This window comes from Coregonus clupeaformis, chromosome 31 (genome assembly GCF_020615455.1).
Source record: "Coregonus clupeaformis isolate EN_2021a chromosome 31, ASM2061545v1, whole genome shotgun sequence".
NCBI classification, from domain to species: Eukaryota; Metazoa; Chordata; class Actinopteri; order Salmoniformes; family Salmonidae; genus Coregonus; species Coregonus clupeaformis.
Window position 1 is genome coordinate 2,450,655 of NC_059222.1, and position 26,566 is coordinate 2,477,220.

A 26,566-nucleotide genomic window follows, 5' to 3' on the forward strand; every position below is an offset into this window, starting at 1 on the left:
TCAAAAATAAGCATAAACTAATGTTACTGAATCCTCAACCTAACCAAACAATCATTTCATCATTTAGATTAACCTAGGATCATTGCAAGTTAATAATTAAATATCAATATCCTAATTAAACATTTAACAATACACATGATTATAGTAACGTTACTGTCAAGTTCTACGTTCACATAATGAAGTCTTCACTATTTACTTCACTAATCTGGTTTTGTGCCTATTTTTCTTCAATTGGTTTTTGTGTTTGAGGTTCAACCCAATTCTAGCCACATTGTGCACATTTTAATAAAGTTTGTTTCTATTACTGAAAATGGTTTAATTTCACCATGCGTTGGAACCGATGTTTTCCTAGTCTGTTCTCATCTCCCCACTCGCGGGGCGCACTGAGTGTCCACCGAAAGCTTTGGCGTCGGGATTATACAATGTTCTTTTGTTTATCGGCACTTAACAAGTCTTGATCCTTTTACTACAAACGACTGCTTGGTGTGGATTTAAATGTAGACAAGGAGGCTTGTGGCAGTACATAATGTCCATAACACTGTGATTGGTTTTTCAGGTTCTTTCCCCCTATGATAGAACTCCTTACGTAAAATAATATTTGCCACAATGGCAACAGTCAGTAGTTGTTCTGACGCAATTGTCAATACCATGTGAGAAGTGTCTCGTAGAAGAAATTCTGACATTTTATTTCATTGCACTGAATACATGTATTACGTCTGATATGAGGTTGGGTTGTTGATTTTGATGGTAGCTAGCTCTGTATATTTCAGTATTACCAGTTAGGCTATTCTGCTTTTCTCTGGTATACAACAAGAACATGCTTATGTGAATTCAGGTTTCACAATGTACTGAAATAACTTTGTATATATTATGTTGGAATTTTGATTGTGACATTGCACAATTTGCAATAAAGGAGAATTGTTATCTTATTTTGACATATTCCTTGATGTTTTAAAAATATTCTCACAAACCACAGTCATACCAAAAGTCAGTTTAATGGTTTGTATGCGGTTCTGCTGAGTCTCTCTCTCTAGCCTCACAGTAGCCACCCCCGAAAGTTATTTAAAAATATGGACTGAACCATCCAAATAAAGTCCACTCCCACCCATTCCAATATCCAAGAAAATCAGTCAAATGTGACGATCCTAGTAATAACGACTGCCTTCTTTCTCTTAGACGTGTGTAAAACATAACGGTGCTGTATCAGCCAGGCATGCTTTCAACTTTGGTCATCAGAAATAGGAACTCCCACCTTCATTAAAGCCCTTCAAAAAAGTTAACGGCTCATCATTGGGGGAACAATTGGGAAATATATACAATTCAAGCAAAAAGGGGAAAAAAACAGAATGGCGCCATTTTGGTTTTCTCAAACAGGTATGCACAACGCACGCCCTGTTGTGACTTCAGGCCATTGTCCTATGGCCCTGTGATGCAGCCCACTGGACAAGCCAAGCAAGGTGTTTCCTTCTTCATGGGGTGTGTGTGTGCATGCATGTGGGCAGCCATTGGGTCCTACAGACAAGTCACAGACTGGCGCTGCGCCTTTGCGGGAGGGCTGGGAGTGTGGGGATATGGAAGGCACTTCAGGTATTACTCCTCCACCCCCTAGCCTTTGTGCTGTTTTAACCCCATCCCCTCCGTCCTGCCATCCCTCTCTCCAAACGGGAGGGCGTTTGAATGGTGTGGTCCCCACAGGGGCCCTTATTTAGTGGCGTTGGGCCCCTCAGTTTGAGGCACTGTTGTTGTAAGCGCTGGAGGTGGAGCCTGACGCCAGAGGCCCTCCGGCTCTGGTGGCCAGGGCCTTGCGGTAAGAGGGCATGAGGAAGGGGTCTTGGGCCAGCTGTAGCACGTCGATGCGCTCCTCTTTGCGGTAGGCCAGGCAGCGGCGGATGAAGGACTGGGAAAGGAGAGGGGGGACAGGGAGAGAGACAGAGTGGTAAAGGAACCGAGATGAGAAGTTTGTTACAAATATGTTTTATTGTAGAGCAGAGGCAAAAATACATAAATGTACAGTGCATTCTGAAAGTATTCAGACCCTTTGACTTTTTCCACATTTTGTTACGTTACAGCCTTATTCTAAAATGATGAAGAAAAAAAACTATTTAATCCAGTGTACACACAATCCCCCATAATGACAAAGCAAAAACTGGTTTTTAAAAATGTTTGCAAATGTTTTCCAAATAAAAAACTGAAAAATAACATTTACATAAATATTCAGACCGTTTACTCAGTACTTTGTTGAAGCACCTTTGGCAACGATTACAACCTTGAGTGTTCTTGGATATGACGCTACAAGCTTGGCACACCTGTATTTGGGGAGTTTCTCCCATTCTTCTCTGCAGATCCTCTAAAGCTCTGTCAGGTTGGATGGGAGCGTTGCTGCACAGTTATTTTCAGGTCTCTCCAGAGATGGTCGAGTGGATTCAAGTCTGGGCTCTGGCTGGGCCACTCAAGGACATTCAGAGACTTGTCCCGAAGCCACTCCTGCGTTGTCTTGGCTGTGTGCTTAGGGTTGTTGTCCTGCTGGAAGGTGAACCTTTGGAGCAGGTTTTCATCAAGGATCTCTCTGTACTTTGCTCCGTTCATCTTTCCCTCGATCCTGACTAGTCTCCCAGTCCCTGCCACTGAAAAACATCCCCACAGCATGATGCTGCCACCACCATGCTTCACTGTAGGGATGGTGCCAGGTTTCCTCCAGAAGTGACGCTTGGCATTCAGGCCAAAGAGTTCAATCTTGTTTCTCATGGTCAGAGTCCTTTAGGTGCCTTTTGGCAAACTCCAAGTGGGCTGTCAAGTCTTTTACTGAGGAGTGGCTTCCGTCTGGCCACTACCATTAAGGACTGATTGGTGGAGTGCTGCAGAGATATTTGTCCTTCTGGAAGGTTCTCCCATCTCCACAGAGCAACTCTGGAGCTCTGTCAGAGTGACCATCGGGTTCTTGGTCACCTCCCTGACCAAGGCCCTTCTCCCCCGATTGCTCAGTTTGACTGGGTGGCTTGCTCTAGGGAGAGTCTTGGTGGTTCCAAACTTCTTCCATTTAAGAATGATGGAGGCCAATGTGTTCATGGGGACCTTCAATTCTGCAGAAATCTTTTGGTGCCTCGACACAATCCTTTCTCGGAGCTCTATGGACAATTCCTTCAACCTCATGGCTTGGTTTTTGCTCTGATATGCACTATCAACTATGGGACCTTATATAGACAGGTGTGTGTCTTTCCAAATCATGTCCAATCAATTGAATTTACCACAGGTGGACTCCAATCAAGTTGTAGAAACATCTCAAGGATGATCAATGGAAACAGGATGCATCTGAGCTCAATTTCGAGTCTCATCGCAAAGGGTCTGAATTCTTATTATAATAAGGTATATAAAGGATTGTGAGGAGTTAAAGGATGGCCATCTAAATATATAAAATGTGAGCTGTGTGTTTTGATTACATGGGTTAGCAGACTGTGTGTGGAGAGTGAGTGTGTGTGTGTGTGTACATACAAGTGTGTATTGCGTACCTTGGCTTCTGTGGTGACCACAGGTTTGGGGGGAAACTGCACTTCTTTGGCTTTCAGTATGGTGTTCTCCTGCAATATGTCCTGCTGGGACTGGTTGTGTCCAAACGGCTGGAGAGGAGAAAAAAATGAAAGCGTTTTTTTACAGAGGGAGACAGAAAAGCGATAGAGGGGAAAAAGAGAGGGGAAATGAAGGACAAGTTCTTTGGGAAAGCCTACCAGCTCCAAGACTGTCAAGATCATTGTTGAAAGCTTAAAGCTTAACAAAAAACAAAATGTGCACCCCTTGGGGTCCCGAGGACCAAGTTTGGGAAACACTGGACTAGCAAATACATATGAAAAGTGTAACGTTTCGGTAGCCTCGCTACCAGACTTAGAGCGCTTTCACAGCTGGTTCTAGAGTACCGTTTCAGACAGTGACAGGTACAGTGGGGAAAAAAAGTATTTAGTCAGCCACCAATTGTGCAAGTTCTCCCACTTAAAAAGATGAGAGAGGCCTGTAATTTTCATCATAGGTACACGTCAACTATGACAGACAAAAATAGAATTTTTTTTCCAGAAAATCACATTATAGGATTTTTAATGAATGTATTTGCAAATTATGGTGGAAAATAAGTATTTGGTCAATAACAAAAGTTTCTCAATACTTTGTTATATACCCTTTGTTGGCAATGACACAGGTCAAACATTTTCTGTAAGTATTCACAAGGTTTTCACACACTGTTGCTGGTATTTTGCAGATCTCCTCTAGAGCAGTGATGTTTTGGGGCTGTCGCTGGGCAACACAGACTTTCAACTCCCTCCAAAGATTTTCTATGGGGTTGAGATCTGGAGACTGGCTAGGCCACTCCAGGACCTTGAAATGCTTCTTACGAAGCCACTCCTTCGTTGCCCGGGCGGTGTGTTTGGGATCATTGTCATGCTGAAAGACCCAGCCACGTTTCATCTTCAATGCCCTTGCTGATGGAAGGAGGTTTTCACTCAAAATCTCACGATACATGGCCCCATTCATTCTTTCCTTTACACAGATCAGTCGTCCTGGTCCCTTTGCAGATAAACAGCCCCAAAGCATGATGTTTCCACCCCCCATGCTTCACAGTAGGTATGGTGTTCTTTGGATGCAACTCAGCATTCTTTGTCCTCCAAACACGACAAGTTGAGTTTTTACCAAAAAAGTTCTATTTTGGTTTCATCTGACCATATGACATTCTCCCAATCCTCTTCTGGATCATCCAAATGCACTCTAGCAAACTTCAGACGGGCCTGGACATGTACTGGCTTAAGCAGGGGGACACGTCTGGTACTGCAGGATTTGATTCCCTGGCGGCGTAGTGTGTTACTGATGGTAGGCTTTGTTACTTTGGTCCCAGCTCTCTGCAGGTCATTCACTAGGTCCCCCCGTGTGGTTCTGGGATTTTTGCTCACCGTTCTTGTGATCATTTTGACCCCACGGGGTGAGATCTTGCGTGGAGCCCCAGATCGAGGGAGATTATCAGTGGTCTTGTATGTCTTCCATTTCCTAATAATTGCTCCCACAGTTGATTTCTTCAAACAAAGCTGCTTACCTATTGCAGATTCAGTCTTCCCAGCCTGGTGCAGGTCTACAATTTTGTTTCTGGTGTCCTTTGACAGCACTTTGGTCTTGGCCATAGTGGAGTTTGGAGTGTGACTGTTTGAGGTTGTGGACAGGTGTCTTTTTTACTGATAACAAGTTCAAACAGGTGCCATTAATACAGGTAACGATTGGAGGACAGAGGAGCCTCTTAAAGAAGAAGTTACAGGTCTGTGAGAGCCAGAAATCTTGCTTGTTTGTAGGTGACCAAATACTTATTTTCCACCATAATTTGCAAATAAATTCATTAAAAATCCTACAATGTGATTTTCTGGATATTTTTTTCTCAATTTGTCTGTCATAGTTGACGTGTACCTATGATGAAAATTACAGGCCTCTCTCATCTTTTTAAGTGGGAGAACTTGCACAATTGGTGGTTGACTAAATACTTTTTTTCCCCACTGTATGATGTAACCAAAACATTGCAAGGGCACATAGTGTGCAGAGGGGAATCCATTCAAGCGTTTACTTGAGTGTGGTGTTTGTGTTTGTGTTTACCTTGCGTCCGTAAAGGCTCTGGAAGAAGATGACCCCCACCGACCACACGTCCACCTTGGTGTAGCTCTTGGGGGGTCCTTCCCCACCACAAAACACTCTGGGGGCAGGTACCTGCAGAGAGGGCATTACAATTAGTAACGGTAGATTGAGTGTGTTACAACAGTCAGCAATGGCAACTTTTTTTTTCATTTTGCGTGTGTTTGTTTGCTTATGTGTACGTGTGCATACTTGCAAGTGTGTGTAAGTGCATACCAGTAGGTCCCTGCTCCCTGGGAGGTCAGCTCCATCCCGTCCACAGAATTGTAGCTGTCGTCGTCCATGATCTTGGAAAGGCCAAAGTCGGTGATCTTGATCTCTCCGCACGCCATGCCGTTCACCAAAAGGATGTTACCTATGGAGTGGAAGATATGGGAAATACATAACGCACATTGTGATGCATCTTTTTATTATTGAGAGGTCGCTTGTGCGTAAGCATTTTATTTTATGCATATGATAAAAAAATTGAACCTTGAACTTTTTATGTGGTGTGTCTCCTACAAAGTCGTATAAAAAGAGATGGATATTAACCCTTCACACTCATGGAAATTGGCCTATATGGATAGGGATAAATTGAGATGTTTCTTACAGAACAAATATGAAAAGTAGATGCATAAGCATGGTAGCAATTGAAAGAGCTGTTTGGAGATTGTGAGGAAATTATCTTACCAAAGGTGAGGACACAACAGTTCACCTGACACAAGACTGAATCCAAACATTACACTGTCAATTTTATGTGCATTTTACATTTACTGTTTACTTTTCGCTGCATTTGTTGAAAAGGAAAACTACTCTGGATACATTCAGTAACATGATACAAATATTCCTGGAAAATGTGTGGTAGGTGCAACATATGACAAAAAAATGACAAGGGTTTGAGTGGGAGGACTAACTGGTGTCCAAGTAGCCAGACGCGGTCCTCACTAGCTTCCACACACACAACTCTCAAAAGTGTCCACAGTTCCTAAGGAATTTCAATGCACTTTTATGACTCAAGAGTCTTCAACTACAAGGTGATTTGTTTTGCTCTCCTTGCTGTTCCGTTGAGGAACTAGAGCAAGCACACTTGTAGTTGTTTTGTTTGGAACACAACCCTGCATCCCCACCATCACACACTTACTGTTGTTGTTCACGCAATCGAAAAACGGCCCATTATAAATCGCAATCTGGGTCAGGTGGGCATCATTTGAAAGTTTTTTCTATTGCCAACATGACTAGCTAAGTTATAAAGTACTTATAGTTTTAGGCGTTCACAAAGCAATTCAAAGGAACAAATCGTAATTTTGGTGCGCATAGAAAGGAGTCATGAATGCATTCAGGTGGTGTTCTGCGGCAAATTTTCTTCACAATAGACAAACATGGGCTCATTCTGTTCAAAAGTTTTGAGAATGACACAAATTCTAATCTTCACAAAGTCTGCTGCCTCAGTTTTGATGATGGCAATTTGCATATACTCCAGAATGTCATGAAGAGTGATCAGATGAATTGCAATGTCCCTCTTTGCCATGAAAATGAACTTAATTAAAGTAACTTAATTAAAATTTAAAAACATTTCCACTGCATTTCAGCCCTGCCACAAAAGGACCAGCTGCCATCATGTCAGTGATTCTCTCGTTAACACAGGTGAGTGTTGACGAGGACAAGGCTGGAGATCACTCTGTCATGCTGATTGAGTTAGAATAACAGACTGGAAGCTTTAAAAGGAGGGTGGTGCTTGAAATCATTGTTCTTCCTCTGTTAACCATGGTTACCTGCAAGGAAACACATGCTGTCATCATTGCTTTGCACAAAAAGGGTTTCACAGGCAAGGATATTGCTGCTAGTAAGATTGCACCTAAATCAACCATTTATCGGATCATCAAGAACTTAAAGGAGAGAGGTTAAATTGTTGTGAAGAAGGCTTCAGGGCGCCCAAGAAAGTCCAGCAAGCGCCAGGACCGTCTCCTAAAGTTGATTCAACTGCGGGATCGAGGCACCACCAGTGCAGAGCTTGCTCAGGAATGGCAGCAGGCAGGTGTGAGTGCATCTGCGCACACAGTGAGGCAAAGACTTTTGGAGGATGGCCTGGTGTCAAGAAGGGCAGCAAAGAAGCCACTTCTCTCCAGGAAAAACATCAGGGACAGACTGATATTCTGCAAAAGGTACAGGGATTGGACTGCTGAGGACTGGGGTAAAGTCATTTTCTCTGATGAATCCTCTTTCCGATTGTTTGGGGCATCCGGAAAAAAGCTTGTCCGGAGAAGACAAGGTGAGCGCTACCATTAGTCCTGTGTCATGCCAACAGTAAAGCATCCTGAGACCATTCATGTGTGGGGTTGCTTTTCAGCCAAGGGAGTGGGCTCACTCACAATTTTGCCTAAGAACACAGCCATGAATAAAGAATGGTACCAACACGTCCACCGAGAGCAACTTCTCCCAACCATCCAAGAACAGTTTGGTGACGAACAATGCCTTTTCCAGCATGATGGAGCACCTTGCCATAAGGCAAAAGTGATAACTAAGTGGCTTGGGGAACAAAACATCAACATTTTGGGTCCATGGCCAGGAAACTCCCCAGGCTTTAATCCCATTGAGAACTTGTGGTCAGTCCTCAAGAGGCAGGTGGACAAACAAAAACCCACAAATTCTGACAAACTCCAAGCATTGATTATGCAAGAATGGGCTGCCATCAGTCAGGATGTGGCCCAGAAGTTAATTGACAGCATGCCAGGGCGGATTGCAGAGGTCTTGAAAAAGAAGGGTCATCAATTGCCCCAGGAGGCAGTCCCAGATGGCCCTGGTCACCCAACCTTGCAATGCCCTACATGGTAACTGTAGGCAATCGTTTTGAAGGAATCTCCAGTTACAAGGTATCTGTAGGAATATGGAAGATAATGTCATTATTAGACTTTTACATCACCAGGTCATTGTGGATTACTAAAGTATAATATTCCTTATAACAAATCATCATAACATTGGATAGATCGATACATGTGCATGTGTAGCATGTGACAATAGCAGGATCATATCAAGGATAGTGTCACAAATTAATACATAAATACCACTTGAAGCTTGATGATGACTTGATCATTTGAATCAGTTGTGTAGTGCTAATGCAAAAACAAAAATGTGCACCCCTTTGAGTCCCCAGGACCAGGACTGAGAACCACTGCTCTTCATTAGGGACCTATTCATCTGCAGACAGGCTTTCACATCTCTCTGTATCTGAGGACAGAAAACCACACAGGAAACAGACTAAATTATACTCAAATTAGACAGCACTGAATATTATGTTCTCTGTCCTCACTTCTAGGGACTGGAACTATACAAGTATCTGCCCTATCCAGAATAGCCTACTCTCTTCTCTCACTTTGACAGATGGGGCCGCTATCCTTTCACCCTCCTCCATGGCTGTTAGCTAGCTACCTACAAATGCATTTGGAGTTTGTTTTTTACAGTGATAAATATATAAAGATAGCTAGCTAACATGAAGTTAGTGTTGATAAAACAAGTTTACTGGAGAACGGAGACCAAGTAGAGACTTTTGGACAAGGTGGATAATTGTATAATATAAGGCAGTTTATTCAGAGGTAAAGATATCTGGAATCGCGTGCACGGACCCGTTCGTCAATCTCGTAGGGAGATATCTGAGAGAGCCCCAAAACATTGTGTGCTGACATTTTATACAATAAAATGAAGTAGGTTGAATCTAGTAGTTCTGATCTTCTGATTGGTCCTGATGAGTTGGGCGAGGTCACCTCCAGGCTAGTGTCACTGTTGCATTGGCTCTGAGTCGGGTTCTCTGTCTTCAGATGTTCAGCCTAAGAGAAGGGGATTTTTGTGTGTGTGTGTGTGTGTGTGTATGTGTGTGTATGTGTGTGTGTGTGTGTGTATGTGTGTGTGTGTGTGTGTGTATGTGTGTGTGTGTGTGTGTGTGTGTGTGGGGGTGTGTGTGTGTGTGGGGGGGGGTGTGTGTGTGTGTGTCCTCAGAGCAAGAACTCGTGAGTTGGAAGAACTGAGAGACCTATGGCGTGGGTGTTGTCCATAGCCACCTGCTGACAAGGCTGACAAGATAGGACTCTTTTTGTCCATTGTATTGAATACAAAGGCCCAACACAAAATGGGTCATGCACAAGATTTTAGTCAGACCAAGCTATAACATTATATATTTACTACGACAAATCCCTCTCTTCACGTCTCCCCAGAGACGTGACCAAGTAACAGTAAAGAAGGAAAACTTAAGACGTGACACAAGCTAACAGTGTAATTGGCAAAATAGGGAAAACTTTATCAGAAGATAAAGTTTTGATTCCCCCTCTTCACGTCTCACAAGAGACGTGACAAAAAGCTTAAATGCTGCAATTTGGCAAAATAGGGAAAACTTTATCAGAAGATAAAGTTTTAATTCCCCCTCTTCACGTCTCACAAGAGACGTGACACAAGCTAATAGTGCAATTGGCAAAATAGGGAAAACTTTATCAGAAGATAAAGTTTTACATTCCCCCTCTTCACGTCTCACAAGAGACGTGACAAAAGCTTTCAAATGCTGCAATTGGCAAAATAGGGAAAACTTTATCAGAAGATAAAGTTTTACATTCCCCCTCTTCACGTCTCACAAGAGACGTGACAAAAAGCTTAAATGCTATTCATCATCCAGATATCCTTGGTCAGCATCGTCAATAGCAAGCAAAGGAAACATCTGACCGTTATCTGCAGGATTTGGATCAATAGCGGTGGTTATAATCCTGGTTGTCAGCGTCCCGTATGCATGGAATGCAACAGCATCCACAAAGCACTAGAATTGCAGCAAAAACAGAGATGGATACAAGTATAGAAGAAACAAGCGTTTTATATTTACCAAACGCATCCATCCAAGAGTCCCACATTGAAGTATCCACCCCTGAGTGGCTCTTCATTTTGCCATTAAGAGTTCGTAACCCTTCCAGGGCGACAGTCAAGCTGCCATCTGTGGCTGTATTGTTGGGAATAAAGGTACAACATTGTTCACCAAACATAGCACATACTCCTCCTTTTTTCAGCCAGGAGCATGTCGACAGCAATACGATTTTGGAAAGCCATGAGAGAGGTTGCAGCCAACTGGCCATGCACCTCCTCAAAACCTTGTTGTGTCCAATTGCCTAATTTTTGAACATTAATGTATGTAGTTAATTCTATCGACGTTTTTATTAATGGTATAACAGTCAGCACCCAAAAGACACTAACTGTACTCCATGTACCCATGTTCAAGGACAGATTCACAGACAACAAAGAGAGAGTGTTCTTATCAGCCTGTTATGTGAAACAATCCATATCAGTACAGTGCTCCTCCTTAATGCATTCCTTCCAAGCTATTCATCACATACAGATCCAATTAAAAATAAAAGCCAACAATTTTATTGTGTCACTCTAAACAGAGTATAATCACCCTTAAGAATAACAGGATATGGAAATTAAATCACAACATTTAATGTTAATAAAAATAAAAATAATAATTTTAACCCTCTATTCCTCCCCTACACCTAACATGTACTGAGTTGGCTACCAGCCACCCAGGAATCCTTTACCTTCACATCAGGAAGAATAAACAATCACAGTGGTTAGTAAAAACATAAGGTAATAAATGAGCAAGAACTGAAAATAAATGCGTGTATGTATTTTACTAGGCAAAACATGGATCATCCAGCTTGGTCTCAGAGTCAGTAGCAGAGTCACCTGCATCATCCTGGGCCGGTAACAACAGCATCATACCTGACGCCTGCACCACTCCTACCACTGACCTCCTGAGACAGGGGACGATGCAAGCAGCACAACACATTAACAGCAAAAACACAATTACTAGGGTCAGAAATCCAGTAACCACCATAGAAGAGTACTCACCAAACCAGTCACTCAGCCAGGAAATAAGGCAACATCCACAAAGAACAAGTATACCCATAGAGGCCATAACTTCACCCAGAATAGTCACAACAATAGTTTTCCATTTACCAAATATGTTATCAAACCAACCGTCTATGGAGCTATCAATACCAGAGTTCTCAACCAGTTCGTTCGAGGTGCGTGGTGATGGTCACTCAAGCGCTTTGGTCACGGGCCCGTCCGGTGCTATATTGTTGGAGATGAAAGTACAGCACATATATCCAAACAGAACACAAACCCCGTCCCGCTCAGCCAAAAGCATATCTAAAGCTATTCTATTCTGCCATGTCATTAAGCTAGTTGCCGCTGTCTGCTCAGCTAATCCCTTTATTGCATCACGAGTGTGGTTTATAAATATTTTGCTGGTTATATTAAATATAATTTATCCAATCTACATTTTTATTAATTGTTGACCACCAGAAAATACTTGATTCAAACCCAGCTGCGATCTGATTGTGGATCCCATCAATATATATCCTTTCATCAAAGGATCCCGGGAGGAGGTCCTACTTTCTATGTGACAACTCACCAGTCTCTGACACGTTTGATTGTTTGCGTATGTAGGTGAGTTCACAATCAGTTATCACCACACATCCATCAGATGTCAGCACGGGTCTGGTTTTTGGCTCCTAAAATCCTCTGGCTGCAACAAAGAGGAGAGATTAGTCATGGTCTCTTTAGGTGTGACATTCTCTGTGTGGGAGCAGGAGCTAAAAGGCCCTACCCTGTATCCTATCCTTACTAGTCCTAGAAAAACAATTAGAATCCCCTTTGACTTCAAACTGAGGCAACCCAGGTCGGGATGACTTTGTTATCGGGGGAAACAGATAGTGCAAGTTACCATAAGACTCTTTCACCACATTCCCAGGTGGCTTGCATGGAGGAAAAACCTGACAGAGAGTTAAAGCCTGTCAAGGGGAACGGAGTAGTTGTTAACCCTGGTTTGGCTGTCCCACAGGCAAAACAGTCCTCTTTAGACATCGTTTTTGCCATATACTGAATCCATTCCAACCACAGGTTAAGATTTCTATACCCCGTTTCCACCTGTACTACTTCCTCCAGGTCTATAGTTTTGCACTATCTTTATCACAGCCCCGGTCTCACTACCTCCCTCAGAGAGGTTTACTCTAGAATTTCCCCTTTCCCTACGTCTAGCTGTCTCCTATGCCTTTTCAACTTGTGTTAGGTTAACTACCACTTCTGGCTGAAACAGGAGGGTCCGTGTGTGTTAGGAATATGGCCCCCACAATCAGACAGCTACCTACCGTCGGGAGACCTGTGAATCCCCACATTTGCCCTGAGAACATGTCAGATGCCAGAGGCCAACCCATTGCTTTACCTTCTATCGAACTCACACAGGGATGATCAGACAGGGTAAGGGAATCTTCGTTAAGGAGCCAACCCCCGAGCCCTAGTGGTAATCGGATCTTTCTCCTAACTCTGTGTTTGTTCGTCAGGTGTAGCTGGTTTTGCCTTTTTACAGTGTGTGACATGCACCCAGATGGATCTCTCAGCTATTCTGCTGGCAAAGGCAGTACTTGGTAGGGCCCTTCCCGCCAGGCCTGATTCAGTCTCCTGGTTAGATAGAGTGGGTCACCTTCTCCTTTAGTTCACCTGTGGGGCACAAAACCTCTGACATACAGGTGTGGTTAATAAACTATCATACATGTTTTTGTTTTCTTTTTTTAAAGTATTTTGTCCTCTCCTTCGTATATATTTAATATTTAATCCAACCATCCCCCTTTTTGACACATGATTTGGCCATGTGTCAATATTACCACCTACCTAAACAATCACTTTAGTTAATATTGGTATTTCATTATCCAATTGCCATTCCTCCACTCTCTCTTCTGTTATTTTATGGTTCAAATCAAATATATTATTACCAAATTATAATCTTCTTCACAATTTTCACAGTACTATAAATTACCCTCAACTTAGTAAAATAAACTATCTTAAAGTCCTCCTCTCATGCCTTTAGAATTTACTAGTGTGGATGATTAAAATAACACCAGAATGTTAAAACAGAGTTCAGAGGGCATTGAAATCATTTAACGAACTGTTTAATCCCATAGTATACTAAACATTACCATTATTCTAAATATTTCATAAATGTTAGTTATCCCAAGTGTTCATTAAGTCCTCATGACATTCATTCTCATAAGAAATCATATATACCCCAAACTCAGCCAAAACCTAAAAAATCCATAAAATTCACTGTGTGCACCTTTAAGACCTATAACCCTTGACCTGCTGAAAACCCTCCAAAATTGAAACAACAAGACTTTATTAACATCATACTAGGTGTGTTGTTTTCTATTTGAAAACCCCAATTAAAAAACAACAACCAGACAGCCAGGTCATGAGGACTCCTGATTTCTCTCTTCCCCTTCTGCCTACAGTTTCTTAACTGGTGCCCTTTCCTTGCAGTAACTACACGGTTCCTCACATTCTCTAGCAAAATGTCCCGTTTTGTCACAATTGTAACACTTCCACTCACTCCTGTCTCCACTATTACTATTTCCTTCTTGTCTGTCTTTGCTACCGTAACCTCTCTTCTCTCCTAGGTATTGACTAATAGTCTCACTGTCTCTAATTCAACACAAAACCCCATCATCCAATTAATTTTCATACCCATTACTGTCAATGCCAAATTAGGTTTCTCTGTTCCTGTTGAAGTGCTGAGTCAATAGTAGCCAATTCAAACACCTCACAATTTGGATCAAAAGGGTTCCTTAGTCTTCCCCCCACTAGAGTCTACTATTTCTCCCTCAAGGACTAATCACGCCTTATCTTCCTCTTTCTCACGCTCAAAGCTGGGGGATGGACTTCTCTCTCCTCTCTCCTGTCTGATGGATTGCATGTCTCTCTGAGACTATTACACAATTCAGTTATTTTCCCAACATACTCTCCGTAATCGGCCCATGGCAAAAGTGTCCTATGGGCATCCCCTGAAACCCACTGCCCTCTAACGGCAGCCCAAACCTTACTATTCCTGTCATGGGGTGGGTCATTCTTTCTACCGCTCTGGCCACGTCCTCTGTGTTCATGGCCTGTCTGCTAAATGGCATATTATTATTATTACTGTATACATCTAAGGTTGCTGGGGCCCCTTTCATTCCCCGCCAATAGATTAGGTAAGGCTATCAGTGGGTACTGGCCCCCTCCTTTGGTTATATAATGGAGATTTCTTCTATTCCTGGATTCCATTTTAATTACATCAAACATTTCTCGTCCCCAGTAAATTCTGGGACCTCTTGTGAGGATTTGCACCCCCCCATGGTTGGTACTGTTAAAAATCCCTTAGCCACCTCTTCTATATTATAAGTCAATTTAACAAGTAATTCAAAATAGCTTCACACAACAACCCCTCATAAGGAGTGCCCAGCAGGAGTCCAATTCCTATCAGAAAACATACATACAAACATTCAGACACTCCCAATCTCTCCCAGGGGGAAAAAGTTCTTCTTCACCCTGGGTGAGATTGTTGTTCCCATAAGGGTTTCTTCATTGTGTTGTCAGGATTGGTTCTCGCTGCTCAAATCAGCTCTTACTTCAGACAATGGTCTGGAAGGAGTGGGGGCTGGAGTGCAGTGTGTTAGATGGTGCCAGGGTGCGCCTGATTTACCTCTGACCTGGACTGAGTGTGAAGTAACCTCCTTCACTTCGTACGGTCCAGTCCACCTGGGTTCCAGCCACTTTCTTTTGTGGACTTTCACCCTCACCCAGTCTCCCACTTTTACCTTCAGTGGCGCCGGATCTCCCGTCAGCTCCCCCTCTTGGACCTTGTGAATCTGTTTGGAGAGAGCTGCAGAAAGTTCCGTCAGTTTTCTCACAATTTTACAGATTGGTATTCAGTTTCATAAGTTTCACTATAACTTCCCATCACCCATTAACGCGTTATAATACATAAAAACACACAACCCAAAAAGCCAATTGGAATTACAATGCTTAATGTATTCAGGCTATCAAAGCGTCCTAGAACACATTCTCAGTTCGACTGCCACCCTTCACACAGCCTTATTTAGGCACCTTCATTATGTGAAGTCACAGAAGCAACTGGATCCCTTAGAGATTTTTTCTCAGGTTAACTGCACCTTTCACACAACCATTTAAATGGAATGTTTTAAATGTGAAATTACAGAGATAGCTGGCATCTCCGAGAATTTAGTACCTCTGGTCAATTTCGGTGATTCTCCCCCACCTAATGATGGGTAAAATCTTATCCACTCATACGTCAAAACACACCTACCACACAACCTATCTATTAATAGGACCTTTTAACTGTGGAAACTCACAACCTATCAGGGATAGTAGTGACGGCCATGGCTATTTCAGTATATATATATATGTATATAGAATTTCGGGTAAGGTCCGACTATCTTGGTGTACTTAGCCCGTCACTGGCCGAGGCCAGCAATGTATTCTTGGTGCCAACACCGACTTATCTCAGGTGCCCCACCCCTCGTACACAAAGAATTTTCAATAATTTATTATTAGGAATTATTTTGCAAAAGGTATTATTGTTTTTCAGTTATTCGAGTTATTATATATTTTCCCAAAAGGTATCAGAATCGCCCTTTTGGAACAATATATTAGCAAACCCGAGCGCTTCTAAAATAATTATCAATTTTATCCTAGGAATTATTTTGCAAAAGTTATTATTGTTTTTCAGTTATTCGAGTTATTATATATTTTCCCAAAAGGTATCAGAATCGCCCTTTTGGAACAATATATTAACAAACTCGAGCGCTCCTAAAATAATTATCAATTTAATTTTAGAAATTATTTGCAAAAGTTATTATTGTTTTTCAGGTATTCGAGTTATTATATATTTTCCCAAAAGGTATCAGAATCGCCCTTTTGGAAGAATATATTAACAAACTCAAGCGCTCCTAAAATAATTATCAATTTAATTTTAGAATTTAGGGAAATACCAACACCACAAGAGGGAAAAAGTACAAGTCAGCTTTCAGCGTAGCGGCTGCATAACATGCCGAATAGGACTCGGTGGTCCTCTTAAAAGTTATCAACTAGTTAGTCTCATGAAACGGCCAATCTTACACAACATTCAGGTTAACATTTCAACATTTACATTTGCATTACATATCAGCATCAACACATTAATTCAGTTTGAGTTCCTCACAGTACATCTAGTTGAGTGCCAAGTCAACCATTGCCCGACTATCTGAACTTGTATTTTTATTTTATTTTATTGATTCTCCTCAAGGAGACTCCCAGTCGTTTAAACCATTCAACTGGCGTCTAGTCGGGAGAACCTTTTCTGGACTTGGATTCTCACGGAATTAACTCAACCCGACTATCTGAATCTTTTTATCAAGTCACCAGATCCTTCTCTTGTGGATCAAATAAAAGGGTCCATTTCTTGTGAACCAAAACCTCTGTAATAGGCTCCTCACTAGAGAGCCACACTTCAACAGAAAATAAAAGTCGGTCCTTCTCTTGTGAACCACTGTAACTAGACTTCTTCTCTTAGAGTCACATTTCAACAGTAAAAACCTAAGATTTCAGATATCAACAGTAAAAATAAAAGGGTCCTTCTCTTGTGAACCAACACCTCTGTAACTAGACTCCTCACCTAGAGAGTCACATTTCAACAGTAAAAATAAAAGGGTCCTTCTCTTGTGAACCACTGTAACTAGACTCCTCACCTAGAGAGTCACATTTCAACAGTAAAAACCTAAAGAATTCAGATATCTTTACACATGTGCCTTTTGAGTCATAATAGATATGTTATAAATTTAACAGTAATCCATACTCACGCTCAGTACTACTGATCTTAATTTTGGTTTATCCTATAATACAATATGCAGATTTTGTTTTAACAGGTTCTGCTTACCTTTGTATTGACGGCCGTCTAGATCAGTTTCCTGAGGCGAGCTGGATTCCCGGCTGCTCCCTGCGAACAGGTCACCCGTCCTTTCTGATCCGTCTCTTACTTGTCTCCTTTCTCTATCAACTTTCTATGGACCGAATTCAGAGAAGAAAACCATCCTCTGCTACCAATTTTGTTGATAAAACAAGTTTACTGGAGAACGGAGACCAAGTAGAGACTTTTGGACAAGGTGGATAATTGTATAATATAAGGCAGTTTATTCAGAGGTAAAGATATCTGGAATCGCGTGCACGGACCCGTTCGTCAATCTCGTAGGGAGATATCTGAGAGAGCCCCAAAACATTGTGTGCTGACATTTTATACAATAAAATGAAGTAGGTTGAATCTAGTAGTTCTGATCTTCTGATTGGTCCTGATGAGTTGGGCGAGGTCACCTCCAGGCTAGTGTCACTGTTGCATTGGCTCTGAGTCGGGTTCTCTGTCTTCAGATGTTCAGCCTAAGAGAAGGGGATTTTTGTGTGTGTGTGTGTGTATGTGTGTGTGTGTGTGTGTGTGTATGTGTGTGTATGTGTGTGTGTGTGTGTGTGTGTGTATGTGTGTGTGTGTGTGTGTGTGTGTATGTGTGTGTATGTGTGTGTGTGTGTGTGTGTGTGTGTGTGTGTGTGTGTGTGTGTGTGGGGGGGTGTGTGTGTGTGTGTCCTCAGAGCAAGAACTCGTGAGTTGGAAGAACTGAGAGACCTATGGCGTGGGTGTTGTCCATAGCCACCTGCTGACAAGGCTGACAAGATAGGACTCTTTTTGTCCATTGTATTGAATACAAAGGCCCAACACAAAATGGGTCATGCACAAGATTTTAGTCAGACCAAGCTATAACATTATATATTTACTACGACATTAGGTAGCTGGTAAACATTTAATTCACTTAGCTAGCTATCTATAAAGTATGTAAAGTTGGCTAGATAACTAGCTAGCTACGTTAGCAGCTCATTTGAGTTAGCCTGCACTGTAGCTAGTTAGCTAATAATCTGTTGTTTTTTTACATTTTCGAAATGTATTTACTTACTTGAATAGGTTATCCCAGCCATGTGGACCATTAGAAACAGGGCAGCACAGTTTGGTTGTTACCAGAGCGGTTTAGAGCATATTACTATTTACCTGTGAATAACCAGACCTTCATACAAACTTGCTATGCTGAATTCTTGACGCAGAATCAAACGCGCTTTTTAACCTTTATTTAACTAGGCAGTTAAGTCAGTTAAGAACAAATTCTTATTTACAATGACGGCCAAATGCTGCCAGCACACCCACAAGCGAGCCACTCTGGGAGGCTGAAGTGGCACGCGGCAATTTACCATGTGCTAGTGTACACGGGGCATTAGGCTTTCACAAGGCAATTCAGATAAACAAATTGTAATTTTGGTGTTCATAGAAAAGAGTCATGAGTGCATTTAGGTGCTTGTTCTGCCGCGAATTTCTTCACAATAGACAAACATAGGCTCATTCTGTTCAGAACAACCCAGGGTATGACGCCATGTCATCTTGTAACTATACATCAAACATAGTGATCAAAAACATTGACATTGTATATGACATGAGTTTTATGATATGGAAATGTGAAGTGCACATTTGGGTGTTTGTTACTGTACAGCCACTGCGTTCCAGTTTAGGTGCTTATCAGTGCCCAAATCTGCCATTGTCGATCCGTATAAGGGTTACTTACCATCTTGGATAGTAGTACAGTAGTAGTATGTTACAATGTAGTATTAGTGTAGTAGTACAGTCCTGACATATCTTGACAACTAAAATATATATTGTAACATCCTTTAAAAGTATAAAGCTGCTTGTTTATTGTCAGAACAAGCCTTCTGGATATGTTATAAAGCATCGGTCTCCCTGTTTCACCATAGGGTATTTTTCTCAACAGTATAATATATAAACAATATTTCACTCCCCTGTAAAAATGTATAAACATGTGAAATGGGGCTGCTAAGATAGCTGTCAAATCCATCAAAAACCAAGGGTTTCTCAAACTTATTCCCAAGATGCCACACAATTATATTACTTCTTATAGATCTTATACTTCTTATCAACCTGTGATTTATTTTTATGTATAAATGAAAGCATGCTAAAAAAAAACATTTTTAAAAAATGCAACTGTAACACATGCTACAAACAAAATACATATATACACAACACCCTGAGACTAACTGATTACGAAAACACAAATAAATATAATCACATCAGCAACATCTTTCAGAAAAGTGCATATGCCTGTGCTCTGTATGGAATAATTTGAATACAGATTGTATTACAACATTTGTGTTTTGTCTGGTTGATTGTTCAGTAGTAAATAGTAAATTCAGCAGTGTGGTAAAGGGCCTGAAAAAAACATAAACTTGATAGTTGCTTTATGTTTGTGCGAACATTGAAATTCACTAGTGATGGGGACAGATATGGAAAATCCATCCAATACATCTGATAATGATAGGCTCACCATTTAGTATTTTTAACTGCCATTTAATCCAATAGCAAAAATACAAGATACACATTTCAAAACTGTTCTTTTTGAGGTGCTCAATAGAAAGAATAGTATATGGTAAATATCATTTTCCATACAGTATTTGACTATAACTTGAACACAATATTTAATAATTTGTGTTCAATGGCATGTTGTGAGCATGAAATATGTCAGACTTCCAGTTTATCCTTAAACAGTTCATACAGTACAAAGGACAAATCATCAGAAATGGAGGTATTGTAAAAGAGCTGGCTACTTTAAAAAATAAAGATAATGAGTGGAATTTATTGTTATATACTGAACATAAATGTAATAATGTTTGTGTATGGTTCAAAACTTATTTCGGCATCCTTTGTTATTGAAGGAGAATGCGGTTCTTATCGAAATCCACAAATCCACAAGGAGTCAGTAGAAACCATATTTATTTAAGCAAGTCAGCCATATCAGCAATGGTTTTTAAAAAGGCAGTAAATGCGGCTGAATGAACTGTTTCGCTGCCAGAGGAGGCTCCGCTGATAGCCAGGTGTAGCGGTGATAAGGATTCACTCCATGGTGCTGAAAGGAAAGCTCCGCTGGGCTCCCGAGTGGCGCAGTGGTCTAAGGCACTGCATCTCAATGCTTGAGGCGTCACTTCAGACCCCCTGGTTCAATTCCAGGCTGTATCACAACCGGCCGTGATTGGGAGTCCCATAGGGCGGCGCACAATTGGCCCAGCGTCGTCCGGGTTTGGCCGGTGTAGGCTGTCATTGTAAATAAGAATTTGTTCTTAACTGACTTGACTAGTGAAATAAAAATATAGTCCCTAACAGTTTGTGGTCGCTGTTATAGTGCATTTAAATGTGTTGTGTAGTGGCTTTGCTGGCATGGTTGAGTTTGCCCCACCAAGATGTATTTACCTGCTAAAATCGCCAATGGTGGTGGTATCAACCGGTCTTGTGCCAATGAAAAAAAGAGACTAGGAATGATTTAGGTGTAGGTATACTACTACAGTACATGTTCACGACCACTAAGTGTCGCCCATGCATCATATAGAGAGCCAGTGCTCAAAAAGGTGGTGATTTATACATCATCTGGCATATTCCACTTTGTAAAACACACTTTAATGCATTTAACAAGCTTCAACCCCTTTTGAGGGAACAGAGAGTCATAGGCTATAAGGGCACATAGGCCAACATATCTTATTTTAGGGTTGTTGATAATGGGGTAGCAGGTAAGGCTCTCAACCAGTGGGCCTAGGACCCCAGGAAGGCCTCAGAGAGCTTTCAGGGGGTCCCTGAAGCCAGGGAGAAAACATACAAATAGAAAGTAGCTGCAGTAAGGACAAAATAACTTACATTTAATAGAAGAGTACTGTTTAACAGGTATTCAAATATTAAAAACATTGTTCATTTTCATATTTTGAGTGTTGACAATGAATATCGATCACAGTTTGCATAAACATTTTATCTCTGACGTAGGAGGTCCCCAAATTTTCTGAAAGCATTTTAGAAGGGCCTCAGAAAATGAAAGGTTGAGAACCACTGGCCAAGAGGTTCAGGAGGCAAACTAGTAGATGGAACGTTGCTGTTTCAAGCCCCGGGCAGGGCATAAAAACTGAACTGTGGGAACTGTGGGAACCTGAGGGCTGCTGGTCTCTGATCCCAGGAACCTCCTGTTGTGGCCTAGAGCAAGACACTTAAGCCCTAAAGCTGCTCTCCATCCTGGGGTGCCACTCCATGTGTGTATATGAGTTAGGCAGAAGATACATTTCTGTTTCTCAAATGGACATTAAAGTATCTATTCCATTAGATTCTATTCTATTCTAAGAAAAAGTATCCTATAGCCGGCAGCCGCAGAGTAATCCGCTTTTGGGCAGCCACTTTTCCCCCGCAACGACAATCAGCAGAAATGGCCTGGGTGGGAATTGAACCCACAACTTTGTTAATGCTAGTACCTTAGCCATTAATGTATCTGAAATGCTTCCATCTTGCCTGTAACATATAACAAATATAATTTCATAATAATGATGAATTCCTCATAGGGTAATTCAACATGTTACATGTTTTGGATACTTAGTGGTTCCTGCCAAAACCAGCAACTGGATCTGGACACACTGCTGTGCACAGGTTTTTCTCTTCCTTTTTTGCATTGGACTGTACTGCTGGTTTTCTTTATTGATTGAATGTCATTGATTGTCCGGGAGAGTCTACTCACCTGAGGTGCGTTCAGTTCGCTTGAACATTTGCTAAGTTGCAGAACGGTTTGTACTGAACAACACATTTCCCCAAAACATTATTGAACAGACTTTGAGTTATTTTTGCCACCGTTTGGTTGGTGTGCAAGGTGTTTCTTGAAGCAATTAGTGACATATTTAAAGGGCAGTGGCCATGCTGACAACATTCCCCAACCCACAACCCAACCCCTCCCCGTTTTTTCAACTGGTCGTTCAGTACAGCACCGTTTCCTTTCAATTGAACATTCCAGAAGGTAAACATTTACTGAACGCAGCCCAGGTTTCCCATGCAGGTCTGTATCAGTCCCAGAATAGAGGGGAAGATTGAAAACCAGCAGTGTTGTGGACCTCAACGCCTGTATCTGAGACTGTGTCAATAGCTTTAGGCCAGATCATTTTGGCATTCATAATATTTCCTTTGAAAAGGTTTAATGTCAATCAATATAAGCATACCTGAGTGTCCTGCATTGATGCTTCTTCTGTTTTATGCTCTGTATCAAGCTATCATCAAAAGTATATAGGCCATGGCTATTACAATACGGTATAGCCAATATTATCAAATTGAAATTAATATGGCTATTGTTGCATTCAGGGTCGGAGCATAGCTTTCACCCCCATGGGTGCGAGGCATAGTCAGGGCCCCCCCTCCTGTGCATAAAATCTTACTCAGTATGGGCAATCGCTAACTGATTTCCCAAGTCGAACATGTACAGAGTATATTGCTTTTTAATATAATTTACTAATGATTTAGGCAAGTTGTATCTACCATGATAAACACAAGCTTGTATTAGGCTACAGGAATTTGTCCCTGCAGTTACAAGGCAAGTTACAAGGCCTCAGATTTATACCTACGTTCTATTTTAGCCAGATCTCTGTTTTTTAGCTAGCTAGTTGGCGAGATCTGACGCTAATGACCGGACGGTTACATTATGCGAGTCCATGGCAATGGATGAATGCGCCAATGGTATCGGTGGTAATATCTTAAACAAATGCATGTGTAAATCACTTATCAATGTCAAAATACTTATTTTCTAAACTAAATATAGCAATCAACAACAACAAATTTAAAATATAATTTTATTCAGCTTGTGACAATTATATTCAATGATATGACAAACTCACTACCCATATGCATGCTGGCACATATTGGGCACCTGGGTCCAATACATATTCCTTAACATGTACTACATTGATGATGAGAAAGCCACATATCAGTCTCTAAGTCCCCTGACATGCAGTGACAACGTTGACAAAATTGTTGACCTCGCTATCTCTGCTCTGTCTTCTTTTGCCCCTCTTTCATTCCACAATGTCCCACCACCCATCAATATCCTGCCCACTATCCCGTCTCAGCCTCCAGTATCTATGCTGCAATAGTTTATGTGCCGGGGGGCAAGGGTCAGTCTGTTATATCTGGTGTTATTCTCCTGTCTTATCCGGTGTCCTGTGTGAATTTAAGTATGCTCCCTCTAATTCTCTCTCTCTCTCTCTCTCTCTCTCTCTCTCTCTCCCTCCCCTCCCGGAGGACCTGAGCCCTAGGACCATGCCTCAGGACTACCTGGCCTGATGACTCCTTGCTGTCCCCAGTCCACCTGGTCGTGCTGCTGCTCCAGTTTCCACTCTTCTGCCTGCGGTTATGGAACCATGACCTGTTCACCGCACGTGCTACCTTGTCCCAGACCTGCTGTTTTCAACTCTCTCTCTCTACTGCACTTGCTATTTCAACCTCTAAATGCCCAGCTATGAAAAGCCAAGTGACATTTACTCCTGATGTACTGACCTGTTGCAACCTCTACAACCACTGTGATTATTATTTGACCCTGCTGGTCATCTATGAACGTTTGAACATCTTGGAGAAGAATCTGGCCTTAATGGTCATGTACTGTTATAATCTCCACCCGGCACAGCCAGAAGGGGACTGGCCACCCCTCAGAGCCTGGTTCCTCTCTAGGTTTCTTCCAAGGTTTCTGCCTTTCTAGGGAGTTTTTCCTAGCCACTGTGCTTCTACATCTGCATTACTTGCTGTTTGGGGTTTTAGGCTGAGTTTCTGTATAGCACTTTGTGACATCTGCTGATGTAAAAAGGGCTTTATAAATAAATGTGATTGATTGATAGCCCTGCCAGGCATGTGGGCATTTCTAAGCTAGTGGGCTCTCTCAGAGCACAGCCCTGATTTTCTCTGTTCAATTGACTCATTTAGACAAATGTACCTAGGTGGTCTTTGTGGTTAACTCTGTGGTTTGGTGTGCAATTCACATTGATGCTATATTTTCTCTGATTGCAAGAAACAGTGATATACACTATATATACAAAAGTATATGGACACCCCTTCAAATGAGTGGATTCTGCTATTTCAGCCACACCTGTTGCTGACAGGTGTATAAACTCAAGCACACAGCCATGTAATCTCCATAGACAAACAATGGCAGTAGTCGAATAGCCTTACTGAAGAGCTCAGTGACTTTCAATGTGGCACCATCATAGGATGCCACCTTTCCAACAAGTCAGTTCGTCAAATTCTGACAACTATAAGTGCTGTTATTTTGAAGTGGAAACGTCTAGGAGCAACAACGGCTCAGCCGCGAAGTGGTAGGCCACACAAGCTCACAGAATGGGACCGCCGAGTGCTGAAGCGCATAGTGCGTAAAAGTCGTCTGTCCTCGATTGCAACACTCACTACCGAGTTCCAAACAAGCCTAAGATCACCATGCACAATGCCAAGCGTCGGCTGGAGTGGTGTAAAGCTCACCGCCATTGGACTCTGGAGCAGTGGAAACGCGTTCTCTGGAGTGATTCTGTGCTTCCAACTTTGTGGCAACAGTTTGGGAAGGCCATTTCCTGTTTCAGCATTTCAATGCCCCGTGCACAAAGCGAGGTCCATACAGAAATGGTTTGTCGAGATCAGTGTGGAAGAACTTGACTGTCCTGCACAGAGCCCTGACCTCAACTCCATCGAACACCTTTGGGATGAATTGGAACACCGACTGCGACCCAGGCCTAATTGCCCAACATCAGTGCCCGACCTCACTAATGCTCTTGTGGCTGAATCGAAGCACATCCCCGAAACAATGTTCCAACATATAATGGAAAGCCTTCCCAGAAGAGTGGAGGCTGCTATAGCAGCAAAGGGGGGACCAACTCCATATTAATTTATATGATTTTGGAATGAGATGTTCGACAAGCAGGTGTCCACATACTTTTGGTCATGTAGTGTATAACATCCCTGATAATATAGCCAAAATGCATAGCTTTGTCATTCCTATAATGAGGTGCCTTTTCTGTCCCCAGGAAATATCACTTCTTATTTAGTGTAAAATAGCAAATAAGGCTTTAATTATAAGGTCAGGTGTCCTTAAACCACACAAATATGGATCTTGAAAGGGAATTCTATGCATTTTCAACACTTTTTTTCAGTGGATGTAGGTGTTTTTGCCATGTCCCCAGGTGTTATTCATCAACTTCAACGAGAAATATAAGCCATAAAATAATACAATATTTAAAATTGTTTTATAGTCCTAGTTAAATTCTCTCTCATCAATAACGTTTTTTTCATGATTATTGTATTTATTATTATTTTATTTTAGATTTTCTGTGTGTCCCTGATATCACTTTCCACCCTGTTCGTTTGTTGTAATTCTCCTTTAAGAAAACAACACCTTCCTACAATGACACCACATTCAGGAAGTGTCATAATTTATTTGGTGGGAAAACAACGGTACAAAGCTACATAAACATATACACTCAGTTGTATCTATTTTTCAATGTTTCATGTTGTTAGTCTGTGTGTTGCACTCATACATTTCCACCCTGTTAGGCTAAATTATGAAGAAAATGAACCCAATTTCTAAATGTTAAAATATGTTTGATAGAGAAGTTAAAATCCTGTTCAAGTGTTCACCATTATTCTAGCTCAATCTGGCTCACACACAGAGCTATGGCTAATTTAGGCTCCAAATGTCCACCCTGTTAGGTTACACCCTGTTAGGATTATGCACTAACAGGTTGGAAAATGCACCTGACCTTGACCAATATGTTTTTCTGAAAAATCAAACGTGTCCTTTTTCTGATAGTATACAAAAACAAAACAAAACATTTTCTTTTTCAAAGGTTATGAGATCCTAAAGGCACCAGACAATTGGAATGACCTAGCTAGGCCTAAATAGATGTATAAATGGGTGTCCATTGTTAGGCCTATGCTCTGATAGGAGTGAAATCTGTCTTAAAAACGACATCAAATGAGAACATTTCCTTCCTTTTCTCTCCGTTTTTGTTACTTCCTTTCTCTCACTTACTGGCTGTGTGAGTGCGAGCGCTGTGACAGATGGCGAGTCCCTCTACCCTCGGGAAGGCAATCCCTGTGAATGCGGGCGCATGTCAATCCCCCGTGCTCATGTGATGGCTCTTGCCAATGACGTGCCAGCCATATGGCCTGGCA

At 41.8% G+C, this 26,566-nt stretch overlaps 1 long non-coding RNA gene and 1 pseudogene across 1 annotated transcript; both read right to left on the reverse strand.

Annotated features, from left to right (window-relative positions):
- Positions 1–198: 198 nt before the first annotated feature.
- Positions 199–6,193, reverse strand: LOC121548100 (annotated as a pseudogene).
- A 2,254-nt stretch (positions 6,194–8,447) lies between these two features.
- LOC121547938 lies at positions 8,448–18,578 on the reverse strand. The gene is made up of 3 exons (XR_005996576.1): positions 18,465–18,578; positions 8,764–8,853; positions 8,448–8,502 (listed from the first exon to the last, which is right to left on the reverse strand). It is a non-coding gene; the product is annotated as an uncharacterized LOC121547938 (long non-coding RNA).
- Between the last annotated feature and the right edge of the window lie 7,988 nt (positions 18,579–26,566).